Below are 19,673 nucleotides of genomic sequence, written 5' to 3'. Positions count from 1 at the left end.
CGACTGTGGGTCACTCTGATTAGGGTGTCCGAGCAATGCCAGCATAAATGTTGCCAATATTTAGGAGAAGTGTTGCCCAATTAAGGAATGGTTGTGGTGTTTTGGAGAATTTGTGTACAATGGTTGTTTTGGGAGAAGTGGAGGTTCTAATAAACAAAAACTGAAGGTTGTGTTTTGAAGGAAAGTATGGAGTGTTTTGCTAAAAAGGGACAAAAGTTGTATTTTTCACACTATGTCCTGTTTTTGGGTCAAAACCAACATCTTTGCTGTGCAAAAATGTGTGCAATTTTCATTTCAAAAGCCAAAAAAAACATCTGTGCTTTGTAAAATATGAGACAATAAGATACAGGCGCAGAAGTAGGCCATTTGGCCCATTGTGTCCATTCTATCATGAACTGATCCGTTCTCCCACTCACCTTTAATACCTTGACTATTCAGATATGTCACAGAGTTGTGTTAACCTTTAATATTAATTTAATATTTCTCGTATATAAAAATGTCTTAGTAAATTAAATTACTGAGGTAAAATATTGTACCTGTATTCTTAATGAGTTAGCTTGGATGTTTCCAGGTGTACAGAAGCCATAACACTTGGGAACATTAAAGCAAAAACTGTGTCTGGGGCTCGAGAAAAATTTTTTCAATTTGTTTGGTTTGCCTCAAGAAATGAAATCAGATCAGGGAAAGAATTTTATGTCAGATGTATTTCAACCGTTAGTTTATAAACAAGGAGCTCAACAAATTGCATTGTCAGGATTTAAATATGGCGGTTCGGAAATTATGTAAAGATAAAATGCCCAGGGTTTCTTTGGAAATAGTGACTTGGAAATATGAGTTGGTGGGGGGGGGGGGTGGTTGTGGTTTGTGTCTTCCTCATTTTAATAATTTTAAAAAGCAGCTCAATTGAGATTTATAAATATATTGTATAATTTAGATGATATTGCAGCTTGGGTTTCTGTTGAATTTAATGCAATAGGGAATACGGATCCCCTCGATTTTATTTACAAATGGAATCCTAAGCTTTATTTGGAAGTGGGGAATCATCTATTTTGAAACATTTGATTGAGTTGATAATGAAATTGGCATGAAAGGTTTAATATTGAAATAGGCATTTTCCTTTTTCAGTAGACAACCAATTCTGGAAGATTTGGAGATGGAAGGGTATTAATAAAATTAGTTTTGAGGATGTGAGATTGAAATCTTTGAAAGAATTATCTTGTTATTACCAAGTTAAAGCTTTTTTATCTGTAAAAATAGGTCTTACTTTGATGTTACCTAATCAAAGTGAATTAGAATTACTGATTTGTTATCCTACTGGAAATAAATTTATTTCAGTAATGTATAACTTGCTTCAATCTAAGGCCCCCAAAACTGGAGTGAATAAATCTAGATGAAGATGGGAAATAGATTTAAATTCTCAAATAAGCAAAAAGGATTGGATGGATTTGTGTAAATAATATGACTAAGATATAGGTTGGTTCAATATAATTTTTTACATCAGTTCTATTTGACTCCACAAAAATCAAATAGATTAAATCCTGCCGTATCGGATTAATGTTTTCGATGTGCACCTGAGATTGGAAAATTTTTGCATTCAACTTGGCAATGTCCTAAATTTAGACAATTTTGGATTGGGGTACGTAATTTTCACAGGCCTTCATGTTATTTTTACCGAGTAATATTAAGCTCACACCAAGACACAAGAGCAACTTGTCCGTGAACTACTCTTTGCAGACGATGCCGCTTTAGTTGCCCATTCAGAGCCAGCTCTTCAGCGCTTGACGTCCTGTTTTGCGGAAACTGCCAAAATGTTTGGCCTGGAAGTCAGCCTGAAGAAAACTGAGGTCCTCCATCAGCCAGCTCCCCACCATGACTACCAGCCCCCCCCACATCTCCATCGGGCACACAAAACTCAAAATGGTCAACCAGTTTACCTATCTCGGCTGCACCATTTCATCGGATGCAAGGATCGACAACGAGATAGACAACAGACTCGCCAAGGCAAATAGCGCCTTTGGAAGACTACGCAAAAGAGTTTGGAAAATCAACGAACTGAAAAACCTCACAAAGATTAGCGTATACAGAGCCGTTGTCATACCCACACTCCTGTTTGGCTCCGAATCATGGGTCCTCTACCGGCATCACGCTTCCACCAGCGTTGTCTCTGCTCCATCCTCAACATTCATTGGAGCGACTTCATCTCCAACATCGAAGTACTCGAGATGGCAGAGGCCGACGCTGCTGAAGACCCAACTGTGCTGGGTAGGTCACGTCTCCAGAATGGAGGACCATCGCCTTCCCAAGATCGTGTTATATGGCGAGCTCTCCACTGGCCACGGAGACAGAGGTGCACCAAAGAAGAGGTACAAGGACTGCCTAAAGAAATCTCTTGGTGCCTTCCACATTGACCACCGCCACTGGGCCGATATCGCCTCAAACCGTGCATCTTGGCGCCTCTCAGTTTGGCGGGCAGCAACCTCCTTTGAAGAAGACCGCAGAGCCCACCTCACTGACAAAAGACAAAGGAGGAAAAACCCAACACCCAACCCCAACCCACCAATTTTCCCTTGCGACCACTACAACCGTGGCTACCTGTCCTGCATCGGACTTGTCAGCCACAAACGAGCCTGCAGCTGACGTGGACATTACCCCTGCATAAATCTTCGTCCGCGAAGCCAAGCCAAAGAAAGATTAAGGTTCTGAGGCCAAAATTAAATTGAAATATTTATCACATTGAATTTGTGTCAGTTGCTTCAGCAGTTGCTCGGAAATGTATAGCTGTAGCGGCACACATCGAGACGCAGTCGAATCGGCTCTGCACTGTTACGGCCGCAGCAGCAGTGTAGCCGTGTCAAGATGTTACTGCTGGGCGCATCTTCTCCCCAGCTCAAACGGGCCATGCAGATGCACTTGGCTGCGTCGTTACATCACCGCCCCTGTGTGGGCGGCACTTACGGGCCACCTGATAAGGTGCAGCATGGGAATTTTCCAATATAAACTGTTGGAAGTGCAAGCGACTAACAAAGTCATCTCCTTATTTCATTTCTCCTTGTAGCTACCGCTACAATTGGTGACCCCGACGAGTCCAGACGATTCTGGACTCCACACCATGGATGCTGCAGCAGTCAACGCAGTGGCTATGAAATTGCCAACCTCTGGACGCTTCGCCCACGCACTTGGTTCAGGCAAGCGGAAGCACGATTTCACCTCCGGCAGATCACGTCTGACTCGACAACGTTCTACCATGTCGTCAGTTCCCTGGACCAAGAGACCGCGGCCAGGGTGGACGACCTGATACACGATCCCCGGAGGAAGGAAATACCCAGCCCTCAACAAACTCCTCTTGAGGGCTTTCGGCCTGTTCAGACGACAGTGCGCTGCCAGGCTGATGCACCTGCACAGCTAAGGAGACAGAACACCATGTGCTCTGATGGATGAGATGGTCGCATGAGCAGAGGGCCACAAGCCATGCCTAATGTCTGAGTAGGCTTTCTTGGAAGAGATGCCAGATGACATACAACTGCCGTTGACGGACGAAGATTTCTCAGACCCACGTAAGGTCACGGCCAGAGCTGATGCGCTGTGGCACATGAAACAGGAAAATGAGTCCGCCATGAACCGATTGACTCATCCTCATGTGGGGCAGCAGAACTGATCCCACCCGAACCGAGCACAACCGCGCCCCATCAAATTAGCAGAGGCACTGAACGTTAGCTGGTGTTTTTATCAGCAACACCGATGGGCTCGAGCGTGAAGATGCAGCCAGCCCTGCTCATTTTCAGAAAATGCCCAGGCCATCCGCCGCTCATTGTCAAGGTGGCTGACCTCACCAATAGCCTCTTGAACATTACTGATAAGGCTAGTGGCCGGCAGTTCCTGGTCGACACGGGTGCTGAACTCAGTGTCATCCCGCCAATCGCCCTGAAGAGACGAACATACCCACAAGGTCCCACCCTCTGGGCGACAAAAAAGACTGCCATCAAGACCTTTGACACGCACAATGTCCAAAACAACTCGGCAGAGAAAATTTCTAGTGGAATTTCACTCGAGCCACTGTGGACACATCACTTCTCGGCGCAGACTTTCTATGAGCACACAGCCTGCCTTTGGATGTGAAGGCCAAACGCTTGGTCCATTCCCAAACATCCCAATAGATATTTCTCCAGGAATGCTTTATGTTCTTGGCATTCTCCAGTTTATTTCTTTTTTTAGGAGTGGGGGGGATGTTGGGAGGGTGGGTTGAGGGGGATGGGAGGATAATACCACATGTTTAATTTTTAAATATAATTTACAGTTGAATGTAATACAATTATTATTTTGGTGAAAAATTGAGAAATAAAGTATTAAAAAAATCAAATTGCATTGTCTGCAAATCACCCAGAATGTGTGATGTGTGGCGGCTCACCACCAGGCAGGCGAACCAGCCCTGCTTGTAAGGTGGGACAGCCGGCCAAAATGGCGCCATTGGGTGTGTTCCCTTCCTCCCAGCACGGGGCTCAGAAGCCCCGAGCTGGGGGACCACGTGATGCCCAGGTGACGTCAGCGCCCTCCAGCATGGTTCTCAGCTGAGTCCAGGATGGGAGTAGAAGTACAGCTTAGCAGCCTGCAATAAACTAGTCTGCTCACTGAGCTCAAACTGTCTGGTTGTGTGTGTACTTTCAGGAGTAGTGTAGCTGATGCAACAATTGGTGACCCTGATTGGATCAAACGTCTTTGAACCCATCATGAGTGAGCCTGGGGTGATCGGCGCTTAAGCCGCGAAACTCCATGAATTCTGGGTTCAGGAGACGGAGACCGGCGTCAGCCACGCGGAGGCTCAGTTTCACCTCTGCCAGACTTCGTCCGACACAACCAAATTCTATCATGTGGTCGCTGCCCTGGACCTGGCCATCGGCAGACACGTGCTGCACCTTGCTCAGCACCCACCCGCAGAAGGCAAATACGAGACCGTCAAACAAGTGCTTACTGGATGCCTCGGACTATCCAGACACCAGCATGCCGCTCAGATGCTACACCTCGGCACGCTGAGGGACAGGTCCCCAATGGAGCTGATGGACGAGATGCTCACGCTCATGGGTGAACACACCAACTCCCCACTCTTCGAGTGCATTTTCCTCGACCATATGCCCAGGGACGTCCAGCTGCTGCTGGTCCAGGAGAGCTTCACTGACCTGAGGAAGGTCCCCCAGAAGGCCCAGGAGCTATGGCATGCATTATTCCCAGAGGGCTCAGTGGTCCAGTAGGTCACGAGGCACAGACATGACCACGCCAAGCCTGCCCCGAGCACTGCAGTAGAGCATTTGGCTCCTGCAGGGGTGCCCAAGAGCATAACCAAGGCCACAGCATCCGCTCCAGGCCTCTGCTTCTACCACCAATGCTGGGGAGCCAAGGCTCGGAAGTGTCATCAGTCTGGCTCATTCCAGGGAAATGACCAGGCCGGACAGGGTTAATGGCTGCGGGGACTGGCCAAGAACATAGCCTCCTCTATCTGCAGGACTCAGTCAGCAGATATCAGTTCCTCGTTGACGCTGGAGCCCAGATTAATGTCATCCTGGCCACGGCCGTCGAGTCCAGGAACTGACCTTGTGGTCCTCCACTCCGTGCAGCCAATGCAACAGCAATCCAGATGTATGGAGACAAGACAGTCCACTTCCAGATCAGCCAACGAAACTTCACATGGAGGTTCACCATCTTTTCCTTTCCAACTGCCATCCTGGGTGCAGACTTCCTCCTCGCACATGTGCTTCTGGTAGACATTCGAGGTAGGCGCCTGGTGGACCTTCCAGGCCGTTCGCCTCGACGCCTCCCGCTCGGAGCAACCACAGATGGCCACGATCAGCACACCCAGAGACTCGTTCCAGTGAATCCTGGAAGAGTTCACGACACTCATCAAGCCATAGTTCTCCGCTGCCTCACCGCAGCACGGGGTGTTCCACCACATCCCCACGCAGGGCCCACTTGTTCACGCCAAGGCTCGCCGGCTCCTGCCTGACAAGCTCAAGGAGGCGAAGGAGGAGTTTTGGCACCTTTTGGAACTGGGGATCATTCGGCGGTCTGAAAACCCATGGGCCTCTCCGCTCCACCTGGTCCTGAAAGCCTCCGGTAGCTGGCGTCCCTGCGGAGACAATCGGCGGCTCAATGAGGTAACAGTTCCTGACCATTATCCCATCCCTCACATCCAAGACTTTGCGGCCAACCTGCATGGTGCGAGGGTTTTCTCCATGGTTGACCTGGTGCGTGGATATCACCAGATCCCGGTGCACCCTGAGTACATACCAAAGACAGCAATCATCTCCCCCTTTGGCTTGTTCGAATTCCTGCGCATGCAATTCGGGCTCAAGGATCCCGCTCAGACCTTCAAGCGCCTCATGGACTCTGTGGGCAGGGACTTGGATTTTGGCTTTATTTATTAGGACGACATTCTCGTCGCCAGCAAGGACCAGGCACAACACAAGGCCCACCTATGTGCCCTTTTCTCCCGGCTGGCTGATTTCAGCCTTGCCATCAACCTGGCCAAGTGCTAGTTTGGGAAAGAGTCCATGCAGTTCCTGGGCCATACCATCACGGCCGAAGGAGCCACGCCCACCGCTGCAAAGGTCTCCGCTCTCAGGGAGTTACCATATCCGGACAGCCTCAAGGAGCTGCAGGAGTTTGTGGGTATGGACTACTTTTACAACCGCTTCATCCCGGGATTTGATGGATGCAGCCGGTGCTGTATTAAAAATAAATATGTCTGATGATGTTAAAAATCCACTGGCTTATGTATCTCAGACATTGAATAAACACTCAAAAGAATTATTCTGCTGCTGGAAAATAATTTTTGTCCCTTGTATTAGCTCTGCAACATGTAGAAGAATGTGTTTGCGCTGCTATGGGATTAAGTATTGATCATAATTTTTGAGTAAGATTAAAAATAAGAATAGATGACGATTCAACTGGAATTTAATTTTGCAAGAATAGGACTGAAGTACAAGAGACTATAATGATATTAAGGGCCAGTGTCATTGAGGATTGCTTATTTAGATGTTGGATTTAGAGGTTTCTGCTATATTTGTTTTTATTCTATTGATTATGGCTGTGAAATCTATTAAGAACAAATCAGAGATTGGAGTTTAAAATTTTGACCTTTCAGAAGTCTAAAAATTTCTCCATGGGAAGAAGGTGTAATGGAATTGTGTTAATCTTTCAAATAAATCCTCAAAGGCTTAACTTTCTCACACCACCAGACAGACAAAAAAAAGTATTAATTTGAATCCCACAATGAAAACATAAATATGAATGACTAAACCCTTATCTTTTTTTCCTGGAGTTAAATACAACTGATGTCAAAAAAATTATAATTCACCCAATTATATCGCACATTCATCAATTTAATCCACCATCTTCACACATAGTAAGTACTCAGTTCTTCTTGGGTTAATTCTAAAGAAGAATCTCCCATTTAATCTAAAGTTGGTTTAGCCATTTTCTGTTGTCACAAACATTCCTGAAATAGATCCCTTTTTTGCCCCATTTACAATTTTCAATTTTAGTTAACTTGGGTATCTTCAATTCCCGCCCAAATCCACCTGTGACAGCACTTGCATGGAATGACACCCGTTTACCATGTCCCTCTGTTCAACCTCACTCCTCAGTGCCCGACCGTTCACCGTGTCTATCTTTTCTTGGTTTGCCCTTCAAAATGTGACACCTCACACTTGTCTGCATTAAATTCCATCTGCCCTTTCTCCAGCTGGTCCAGATCCTTCTGCAAGCTTTCCTGGCTGTCCACAACTCCACCGTTCTTGGTATCACCTGCAAACTTGCTAATCCAATTCACCACATTATTGTTCCAGCACCTATCCCTGAGGCACAGCTCTCGTCACAGGCCTCCAGTCTGAGGAGCAATTGGCCACAGCCACTCACTGGCTTCTCCTGCACAGCCGTTGTTTCTCATCCAAAATACAGAGGACATATGGATGGATGTTAAAATTCTCAAAGGTACATTAGTTAAAATGGTGTCAAATCACAAGGAACAGAAGTTGGCCATTCAGCCCACTGTGTCTGCTATCCCCTGATCTAAACAGTTCTCGCCTCTCATTCCAACTTCTGGCTTTTTCCCCTGATCCCTTGATACCCTGACTCATTAAACATCTATTAATTCCGCCACCCCCTCACTTAAACTCCCTCAACAGTCCAGCAACAAATTTCATGACCTTCTGGTGAAATAAATTTCTCATCTGCTTTAAATAGGTATCTTCTAATTCTAAGACAATGTCTTTTTATCCAAGGGGAACATTATTCACATCTACTGTCCAATCCTTTCATCATTGGAAAGGTTTCTGAGATCTCCTCTCCTTCTTCTATACTCCAATGAAGAGTGCAGATATATCATCCTGGTAAATCTCTGCTCTCTCTCCAACATCAGCACATCCTTTTTAAGATAAACTTCGGAGTTCTCCAATTGAGGTCTCTCCCATGCCCCATCAACACCTCCCTACCCTTGAAACAAAGGCCAACATAGGATTTGCTTTCTTTTCCTGCCGATCCAACCTGGTGGTTACCCACTCACTATGTTTTCCGAAACGAGAACCCCCCAAGTCCCTTGACACTTGAAATAATTACATGTAATTTATGTAACAAATTTGAAATTTTTGGAAAGATTTGGGAATCCTATTGAAAAACTGTAGGAATTAAGTTGTAATCGCCCAACCTGAACCTTCTGACTCCTAAAATCAAGAAAATTTGTTAGATTTTATTTGATAGCTTTTTAGTAATTTTTTTATAAATACTTTCCAGATGTTGTCTTTCTTTTCTATTGGGTTGTTGGGCAGGGGGAATTTAAAAAAAAATACTATGTATTAATTTTTCATTATCTTTGAATGAGAAATTTATGTACGCATTTAATGCATGTGAAATTAAAATTTTCAAAGAGAAGCTTAACATAACGTAATACATTTTGCTTATTTTCAAGAGTTGTGGAGAGTGAGGAGGGTTTTCATGGACTACAAAAGGATTTGGACTGTTTGGAAAGATGGCAGATGGAGTTTAATGTAGGTAAGTGTGAGGTGCTTTATGTTGGGAAGAATAACCAAGACGTATGCAGTGAAGGGGAGGGCATTGAGGAACAGAGGGACCTTGGAGGAATGGTTCAATAGACAATAGGAGCAGGAGTAGGCCCTTCGGCCTGTCGAGCCTTCAGTGACCGCCATTTTACAGATCATGGCTGATCACTACTATCAGTACCCCTTTCCAGCCTTATCCCCATAACCCTTAACTCCTTTGCCCACTAGAGTCTTATCTAACTCTCTTTTGAACATAATCAGCGAATCTGCCTCTACCACCCTCTGGGGCAGAGCATTCCACAGATTCACACTTCTCTGAGTAAAAAAAATGTTTTCTCATCTCCATCCTAAAGGGCCTACCCTGTATTCTTAAACTATGCCCTCTGGTCCTCGTCTCCCCCATCACTGGGAACAAGTAATCCGACTTCACCCTGTCCATCCCCCTGATAATTTTGTATACCTCAATCATGTCCCCCCTCATCCTTCTAAACTCCATCGGATACAAGTCCAGTTTTTCTAGCTTTTCAGCATATGTTAACCCCGCCATCCCTGGAACTAACCTTGTAAATCTGCGCTGCACACCCACTATAGCTAGTATGTCCTTCCTCAAAATTGGAGACCAGTACTGGGTGCAATACTCCAGGTGGGGTCTCACCAGGGCCCTGTACAACTGCAGAAGGGCGTCTCTGTTCCTCTACTCTAATCCCCTCTTTATGAAAGCCAACATGCCATTTGCCCTCTTCACAGCTTTCTGAACCTGCATGTTAGCCTTCAGTGACCGGTGAACAAGTACACCCAGATCCATTTGCACCTCCCCACTCCCTAGCTTGTCTCCATTTAAATAATACTCACCTTTCCTATTATTGCCCCCAAAATGGATAACCTCACATTTGCTCACAGTGAACGTCATCTTCCATTCAGCAGCCCACACCCCCAACCTGTCCAAGTCCCTCTGCATTTTCCTGACATCCTCCTCACACCCCACACCGCCACGCAGTTTAGTGTCATCTGCAAATTTCCTCATGTTATTAATAATCCCCTCATCCAAATCATTTACATAAATTACATACAACTGAGGACCCAATACTGATCCCTGCGGCACTCAACTCGTCACATCCTGCCATCCTGAAAAAGACCGGCTTACTCCAACCCTTTGTTTCCTATTTCTTAACCAATTTCCTATCCATGTCATCACCTTACCTCCAATTCCATGCTCCCTGATCTTGCCCACTAGTCTCCCGTGCGGTACCTTATCAAAGGCTTTCTGGAAGTCCAAATACACCACATCCACTGGCTCTCCCAAGTCTACCCTCTTTGTCACATCCTCAAAAAATTCCAGAAGGTTAGTCAAGCATGACTTACCCTTAAGGAATCCATGCTGACTAGCCCTTATACTATTATTTCTGCCTAAGTGTTCTGCTATTACTCCTTTTATGATAGATTCCAATATCTTCCCCACCACTGACGTCAGGCTGACCGGTCTATAATTTCCCGTTTTCTTCCTCCCTCCCTTCTTAAAAATGGGAACCACATCAGCCACTCTCCAATCCTCAGGGACCTCCCCTGAATCTATGGAACTTTGGAAAATGTCGACCAGTGCCTCCACAATTTCCATAGCAACTTCTTTAAGCACCCTGTGATGCAGCCCATCAGGCCCTGGGGTTTTATCAGCCCTCAGTCCCAACAATTTACTCACAACCTCCTGCTTCTAGATCTGGATATCCATTAGATCCCCTACTTCCCCGGGAAAGTTCCCCAAGTCTCTTGATACCGCATGACCACTACCCCCTAACTGACCATAACCTATATCCTCCTTGGTAAAGACCGATGCAAAGTATTTGTTAAATTCCTCAGCCATCTCCTTGTTTCCGGTAATAATTCCAGCCTTTTCCATTCTTAATGGGCCAATTTTAGACCGAACCAATTTCTTCCTCTTCACATATTTAAAAAAGCTTTTGCTATCCTCCATTATATTATTTGCTAATTTCCTCTCATACTTCATTTTCCCCTCTCTTATGACTTTCTTAGTTACCCTCTGATGCTCTTTGAAGGTTTCCCAATCCTCTAGCTTCCCACTCCACTTTGCTATCTTATACTTACTCCTTTTGGATTTGATATTGGACTTGATTTCATTAGTTAGCCACGACTGCCATTTGCATCTCCTAGAGCCTTTCCTCCACTTTGGAAAAAATTTGTGCTGAATCCTGTGGAAAATGTCCAAAAGCACCTGCCATTTTTCCCGAGTTGTCCTCCCAGCTAGTGTATCTTTCCATTTTATTTTGGCTAGCTCCTCCCTCATAGCTGCATAATCCCCTTTATTTAACTGCAGTACAGATGCTTCCGACTTCCTTTCTTTTTCCCTTTCTAATTGCAGCTCAAAAATAACCATACCATGGTCACTATTCCCTAATGGCTCCCCTACATCGAGGCCACTTATTAACTCTGCGTCGCTGCATAGCACCAAGTCCAGAATCGACTTCCCCCTGGTAGGTTCCTCTACTAGCTGCTCCAAGAAAGTATCTCGTATTGGGTAGGACACGTAACTGCAGCATCGTATAATTCAAAAGCAAGAGGAGTAGCTATATTAATTAGTAAAAATGTGCCATTTAAAATAGAAGAGGAAATAATAGATCCAGCAGGGAGATATGTAATGATAAAATGTCAGATATATTCGGAGTTTTGGAATCTACTCAATGTATATTCACCTAACGAAGAAGATCAAAAGTTTATGCAAGATATCTTTTTGAAGGTAGCAGATACGCAAGGGAACATATTAATAGGAGGGGATTTCAACCTGAATTTGGATTCAAATATGGATAAAACTGGGAAAAAAATTAACAGAAAGAACAAAGTAACCAAATTTATAATTAAATCAATGGAAGAAAGTATCTTGTAGACATTCAATAAACTCACTCTCTTGTGTTCCTGCCCCTGTCTGATTATCCCAGTCCACCTTCATGTTGAAGTCCCCCATAACTACCGTATTGCTACCACTTTGACATGCCACTCTTAATTCCTGATTTATACTGCTACCGATATCTGAGCTACTTTTCGGAGGCCTGTAAATGACCCCCATTATGGTCCTCATGCCTTTACAATTTCTTAATTCTATGAAAAAAGACTCTACCCACCTGTTTCAATGTCTTTCCTTTCAAACGCCTGAATTTCATTTCTTACCAACAGAGCTACCCTACCCCCTCTTCCTAACTTTCTGTCTTTTCTATAGGACGTGTACCCGGGAACATTGATTTCCCAATCCTGCCCTTCTCGCAGCCATGTCTCCGTAACACCGACATCTCCTGTCCAAGCTGCAGATTGCAAGGGCTGTAAAGTGCTGCCACTGCCTGTTCACACCGAGTACTTCATGCATGAAGCGAGAGAGAGAGAGAGAGAGAGAGAGAGAGAGAGAAAGATCTAGGTATAATACCACCACCTGGTGTCCGGACTCGCGAACTACAGGATACATGATTTTTATTTTTCATGGGAGTGTTGGAGTATGAGAGGAGACTTGATTAAGGTTAACAAAATAGAGCAAGATGGATAATATGGAGCTCCAATGAACAGGGAGGTCTCACCTGTGAAGGAGCAAGTGTGAGATCTCCCAGTTCATTCTTGCTCGGGCAGTGGTGGCCAATTGCAAGACAGCTCCAATTAGGGGAAGAGAATATGCTGTTTCAGGTCATGGGTTTGAAACGGTTTCCCCAGTTGTGCCATTCAGACTCAAGAGAGCAGATGCTTGCAGACAGGAAGGAAACCTAGTTTTATTGTGGAGAATTGCTTGTTTTTCGGGGTGAAGGTTGTTTGTGGTCTGAGATTCCTAAATACTTTACAATGGAAGCAGCAATTTTCCTTGTGCCTGATTGCTACATAGCGGGTAAAATGTCTCAAATCTATCGCTCAGCCAGGACTTTGGGTCATTGATTTGGTGAGAGAGTGATGGCTTGGCAATATTTATAGCATGGTGAGTCCAAAGCTCTCAAAGTGACAGTGTGGAAGGAGTTTGTCTGTTCTTTGTGTTTTCTGCCACCCTTGAGAACTTAAAAAGTGTCCGTGAATTGTGGTATTGGTGAGACACAAGCTTGTTTTGCCCTCTTTTTGTTCTGTATATCTATAAAGTTTCAGTTTAGGGATAAAATGTCCAGACACTGTTCTGTTCAAAAGTCTAGTAACCAAATCAGATTCTCCCGAGTTCTTGTCATGGATATGTATCATGAAGCCTGTTTAGCAGCAGTCGTGTTGCATTAGAGGTGCACATACAATTTTCAAAAATAATGAGTTTGAAACCAGAAAAAGATCATGTCGTGCCCAAAGGTTCATCCGTGCAGTTGAATTGAATTGATGCCCCCAGGACCAGAATGTGCACTTCCACCCCATGGTCTTGAGCTTCCCAATTCGCCAATGAACTTACGGCCCCTTGAGCTGTGGAGTGTGGGAGGAAATCTACACAGACACCGAGAGGATGTAGAAACTTCTTGCAGTCAGTGCTGACTTGATCCTGGGGTGACTTGTGCTGGAGAGGTGGGACTACTGTCCTGCCTTCATCTTGTGTTGGCTGATTTTTGTCTGATGGTGGATGGAGGTCTGACATGATATTCCCTTGGCCTTGAGGGAAAGAAGAGTAGAAATTGCAAGGGCTGTGACAGAAATATTTAAAACCTGTTTATCCACGGGTGAGGTGCCAGAGGAATGGATGTAATCTAATGTTCCCTTGTTTAAAAACGGCTTCATAAGCAAACCAGGTGAGCCTGACAAAATAGGTAAATTATTGGAGGGTAATCAGAGAGTACCTCGAAAAGAATCTGTTCAAATAGCTGGCCTTGATCAACCATCACATAGAATACAGGAGTCGGGCAGTGAGGTTGAGACTAGACAAGATGTTGGTGAGGCTTTTTTGTGAGTACTGTGTGCAGTTCTGGTCACCAAATGAGAGGAAAGCTATCAACAAAGTAGAGAGGGTGCAGAGAAGATTTAAGTCAATGTTACCTGGATATCAGCAACTAGATTACAAAGAAAGATTCAGCAAATGAAGTCTTTATTCTTTGGATTGTAGATGGTTGAGAGGGGATTTGATCGAAGTCTTTAAAATTACTAGGAGGATAGAACGAGTTGATGTGGAGAGACTTTTTTCATTGCGGGGAGCAGGGATTGAAACAGGAGGTAAAAGTTTGGAAGTAACATGAGGGGGAACTTCTTTACTCAGAGTGGTGGCTGAGTGGAGTGAGCTTCCGGGAGAAATAGTGGCGGCAGGGTCCATTTTGTCATTTCAGGGAAAATTGGAGGGGAGGGGAATGCAGAGAGGTGGTACGAGAGGAGAGTATTTAGTTCAGTGCAGACAAGAAGGGCCAAGTGACCTGTTTCTGTGCTGTAATTGTTATAGGGTTAAAATGTGTGGCAGTAACTTGGAAGTCCGATGCGTATTTGGGAATGGGTCAATAGCCACACTGAAATAGGCCGTTGTATCCCACTTGAAATAATTACATTGAATTCACGGAACAAATTTGAATTTCTCTTGTGAAGATTTGGGATGTGTATTTACCAATTGTAGGAATTAAGTTGTAATCACCCAACATGAACTTTCTGACTCCTAAAACCAAGAAAAGCAAGATTTTATTTGAGAGTTTTGCTCAATTTTTATGAATACTATCGAGATGTTTCCTCTCTTTATTGTTTTCTATTGGGCAGCTGTGGGAGGGGTTACTTTTTAAATCACTATGCATTAATTTTATCTTATTTTCAAATAAGAAATTTAAGTTTTTTAATGCATATGTTAAATTAAATGTAAAAATGTTACAAATAAGATAAATGAAGAATTGTTTCAGGAACTGGCGATCTTCCACGAGTGCCATTAACCCCAGGCTGCAGGAATGTGTGAACGAAACACAAAACTGGCCAGAAGAACTGAGGAAATCCGGCTAAAAGTGCCCAAAAAGGTGCTGATGCCACCTTGATTTTAATGCAGGTGACACCGAGGAATGCGTTGGGGCAGAGATGGTACATGGACAGCCAATACGGACGCCTTGGGGAACAAAGCCCGCACCACCAGTCGGGATGGATAATGGTGGGTAATGAGTTAGCAAATATTAGAGACACCGATAGAGAGCGACACACATACCCAGACACAAACACACACACACACACACACACACACACACACACACACACACACACACACACACACAGAAACACACACAGGCAGAGACAGAGAGAGACTCTGACAGCGAGAGAGAGACAGAGAGACACACACAGACGGAGACACACACAGACAGATAGAGAGACACACACAGACGGAGAGAGAGATACACACAGACGGAGAGAGAGATACACACAGACAGAGACAGGGAGACACACATAGAGACAGAGAGACACACACACGACACAGAGACAGACATACACACAGACAGACACAGAGAGACACACATAGAGACAGAGAGAGACACACACACGACACAGAGAGACAGATACACATACACACACACACACAGAGACACACACATACAGACACAGAGAGAGTCACACATTGAGATACAGAGGGAGAGACAGTGAGAGAGACACACACACACACAGACAGCGACACACACAGAGACACAGAGAGAGAAACACACACAAACAGAGAGAGAGAGACACACACACAGACCCACACAGAGAGAGACACAGACAGAGAGAGAGAGAGATAAACAGAGAGAGAGACATGGACAGAGAGACACAGACAGAGAGACACCATCAGAGAGACACCATCAGAGAGACACCATCAGAGAGACACCATCAGAGAGACACCATCAGAGAGACACAGACAGAGAGACACAGACACACAGACACAGAGAGACACACACACACAGACAGACACAGAGACAGACACAGATACAGAGACACAGACAGAGAGAGAAACACACACACATACCCAGACAGACAGACAGACACACTCACACACAGACACAGAGAGACAGATATACAGACACACAGAGAGTCACATACAGACAGAGAGAGAGACACTGACAGCGAGAGAGAGACAGAGAGAGAGACACAGACAGAGAGAGACACAGCGAGAGAGTCACAGACATACACACAAAGAGACACACACAGACAGAGACATACACAGAGAGACAGAGAGACACACACACGACACAGAGAGACACACATAGAGACAGAGAGAGACACACACACGGCACAAAGCCCGCACCACCAGTCGGGATGGATAATGGTGGGTAATGAATAAGCAAATATTAGAGACACCGATAGAGAGCGACACACATACCCAGACAGACAGACAGACAGACAGACAGACAGACAGACACACACACACACACACACACAGAGACAAACACACACACAGACACACACACAGAAACACACACAGGCAGAGACAGAGAGAGACTCTGACAGCGAGAGAGAGACAGAGAGACACACACAGACAGACACACACAGACAGATAGAGAGACACACGCAGATGGAGAGAGAGATATACACAGACAGAGACAGAGAGACACACATAGAGACAGAGAGACACACACACACGACACAGAGAGACAGACATACACACAGACAGACACAGAGAGACACACATAGAGACAGAGAGAGACACACACACGACACAGAGAGACATACACACACACACACACAGACAGAGAGAGAGAGACACACACATACAGACACAGAGGGAGTCACACATTGAGACACAGAGGGAGAGACAGAGAGAGAGACACACACAGACAGCGACACACAGAGACACAGAGAGAGAAACACACAAACAGACAGAGAGAGAGAGAGAGACAGAGAGAGAGAGAGAGACACACACACACACACACAGACCCACACAGAGAGAGACACAGACAGAGAGAGAGAGATATAGACAGAGAGAGAGATATAGACAGAGAGAGAGAGATAGACAGAGAGAGAGACATGGAGAGAGAGACACAGACAGAGAGACACAGAGAGACACAGACACAGAGAGACACAGACACAGAGAGACACAGACACAGAGAGACACAGACACAGAGAGACACAGACACAGAGAGACACAGACACAGAGAGACACAGACACAGAGAGACACTGACACACACACACAGACACACACACAGACACACACACAGACACACACAGACACAGAGACACACAGACACAGAGACACACAGACACAGAGACACACAGACACAGAGAGACACAGACACAGAGAGAGACACAGGCACAGAGAGAGACACAGACACAGAGAGAGACACAGACACACAGAGAGACACAGACACAGAGAGACATACACACACAGGGACAGACACAGAGATAGACACAGATACAGAGACACAGACAGAGAGAGACACACACACATACCCAGACAGACAGACACACTCACACACAGACAGAGAGAGACACACACACATACCCAGACAGACAGACACACTCACACACAGACACAGAGAGACAGATATACAGACACAGAGAGACAGATATACAGACACAGAGAGACAGATATACAGACACAGACACACAGAGAGACATATACGGACAGAGAGAGAGACACTGACAGCGAGAGAGACACAGATAGAGAGACACAGCGAGAGAGTCACAGACATACACACACAGAGACACACACAGACAGACACACACAGACAGAGACACACACACAGAGACACAGAGTGACACAAAGAGAGACACAGATAGAGAGAGAGACACAGACAGAGAGAGAGACACAGACAGAGAGAGAGACACAGACAGAGAGAGAGACACAGACAGACAGAGACACAGACAGAGAGACACAGACAGAGAGAGAGAGAGACACAGAGAGATAGAGACACACACAGACTGACAGAGAGAGACCCCTTGGTTGTGCACTTATCTCCCTCATCTCTCCTGGCAGGATCTCATCACCTTTCCTACCCGTGGACCATGACATCTGTCTGCTCATCCTCCTTCCTGAGAATGGTGTGAACTCTACCCTAGAAACACCACAGCAAAGAAAAGAGACCCTTCGGCCCTTCTCGTCCATGGTGAAATATCATTCTGCCAGTCTCATCGACCTGCACCCAGTCCCTAACCCTCCTGACTCCCCACATCCATGGATCTCTGCAATTGATTCTTAAAACGTAAGAGTTTGAATGTTCAATGGTACACCATTGAGGAGTGTTGTCAAACAAAGGGATTGAGGAACTGTAGTACAGAACTGCCCGAAAGTGGAGTCCCTTGTAGAGATGGGGGGGTGGGGGGGAGTGAAGAAAGCTTCTGGTATTTTGGCCTTCAGAAATGAGAGGATTGAGTGCAGGAGGTGGGAGGCCACGAGGAAGTTGGACGAGGCATGGGTGAGGCCAACTTGGGAACATTGTGTGCCGTTTGGGTGGCCGGAGGAGAGGAAGGATAGGAATGAGACAGCGCGTCGAGGAGAGGGACAAGAAGGTGGTCTGGCTTTCGGGGTTTGAGTTCCAGGGGAAGGTTGGACAGGCTGGGACTTTATTCCCTGGAGCATAGAAGATTGAGGAAGATTTGAAAATTGTGAGGGGGGACGGATCGTGTCCATGGGGACAGGCTGTTTCCAAGGAGAGTGGGAGAGATTCAAAGAGGAGGACGTGGATTGAGATTGAAGGGGGATTTTCTTCCCTCAGAGGGGGGTGGGAGCGTGGAATGAGCTTTGGGCCAAGGTGGTGGAGGTGGGATGGACTGGAATCTTGGGGGGGAAATGTGGGGCAGGTCCTGGTGTGGAAATGTGCAGCCTGAAGGGGAGATGGACTGGAGGCCCGAGGCAGCTCTCGGACCCTTCCCCAGTGGGACGAGGTTCTCAGGAGAGATGGGGCTCCAAAGGGCTGGACCTCGACCCCTGGGGCTCCATCCAGGGGCTCGGGGTGGTGGAGAGGAGATCCCGTGGAGGGGTGGCCCAAGCTCTCGCGAGAGCGACACCTGGTGGCTGCTATGTTGTTGATCTTTCCCGCCTTTGGAGGAGTTGGTCGCGAGCGTGAGGGGGAGAGAGGTTCGTGTCGGTTCCTCAAGTGCGGGAATCGGGGCATTTTGGGAGCGAGACCAGGGAGGACGGAGTTTCCACGGGTCGCCCTTTGGGTCTGGGGCGGCCGGAGCTCGGAGGGGAACGGGCAGGGGGATGGTTGTGAGGTGGGGCCGGGGAACCGTGAGGGAGTTTGGGTCGGGGTGGCGTTAGGGTGTGTGGTAGTCGGAGACCCGCGAGGCTGAGGAGGGTCGCGGCCCACGAGGCAGAGGGGGGAGAGGGACGGGGACCCAGAAGGCTGAGGGGGTCGGGGACCCAGAAGGGTGAGGGGGTCGGGGACCCAAAAGGGTGAGGGTGTCGGGGACCCAGAAGGGTGAGGGGGTCGAGGACCCAGAAGGGTGAGGGGGACGCACCAGAGGGGTGAGGGGGACCCTCCAGAGGGGTGTGGGAGATCTGCCAGAGGAGTGAGGGACATGCAAGGCTGTGGGGGGCGGGGATCCTGCGAGGCTGAGGGGTCGGGTATCCAGAAGGTTGAGGGACACGCAAGGCTGAGGTACTCGTGGAACCAGAAGGGTGAGGGGAATGAGGACCCAGAAGGGTAATGGTGATCAGGACACAGAAGGGTGAGGGTGATCAGGACACAGAAGGGTGACGGTGATCAGGACCCAGAAGGGTGAGGGTGATCAGGACCCAGAAGGGTGAGGGTGATCAG

This window comes from Narcine bancroftii, chromosome 12 (assembly GCF_036971445.1).
Source record: "Narcine bancroftii isolate sNarBan1 chromosome 12, sNarBan1.hap1, whole genome shotgun sequence".
Taxonomy (NCBI): domain Eukaryota; kingdom Metazoa; phylum Chordata; class Chondrichthyes; order Torpediniformes; family Narcinidae; genus Narcine; species Narcine bancroftii.
This window is presented reverse-complemented; position numbering follows the sequence as displayed.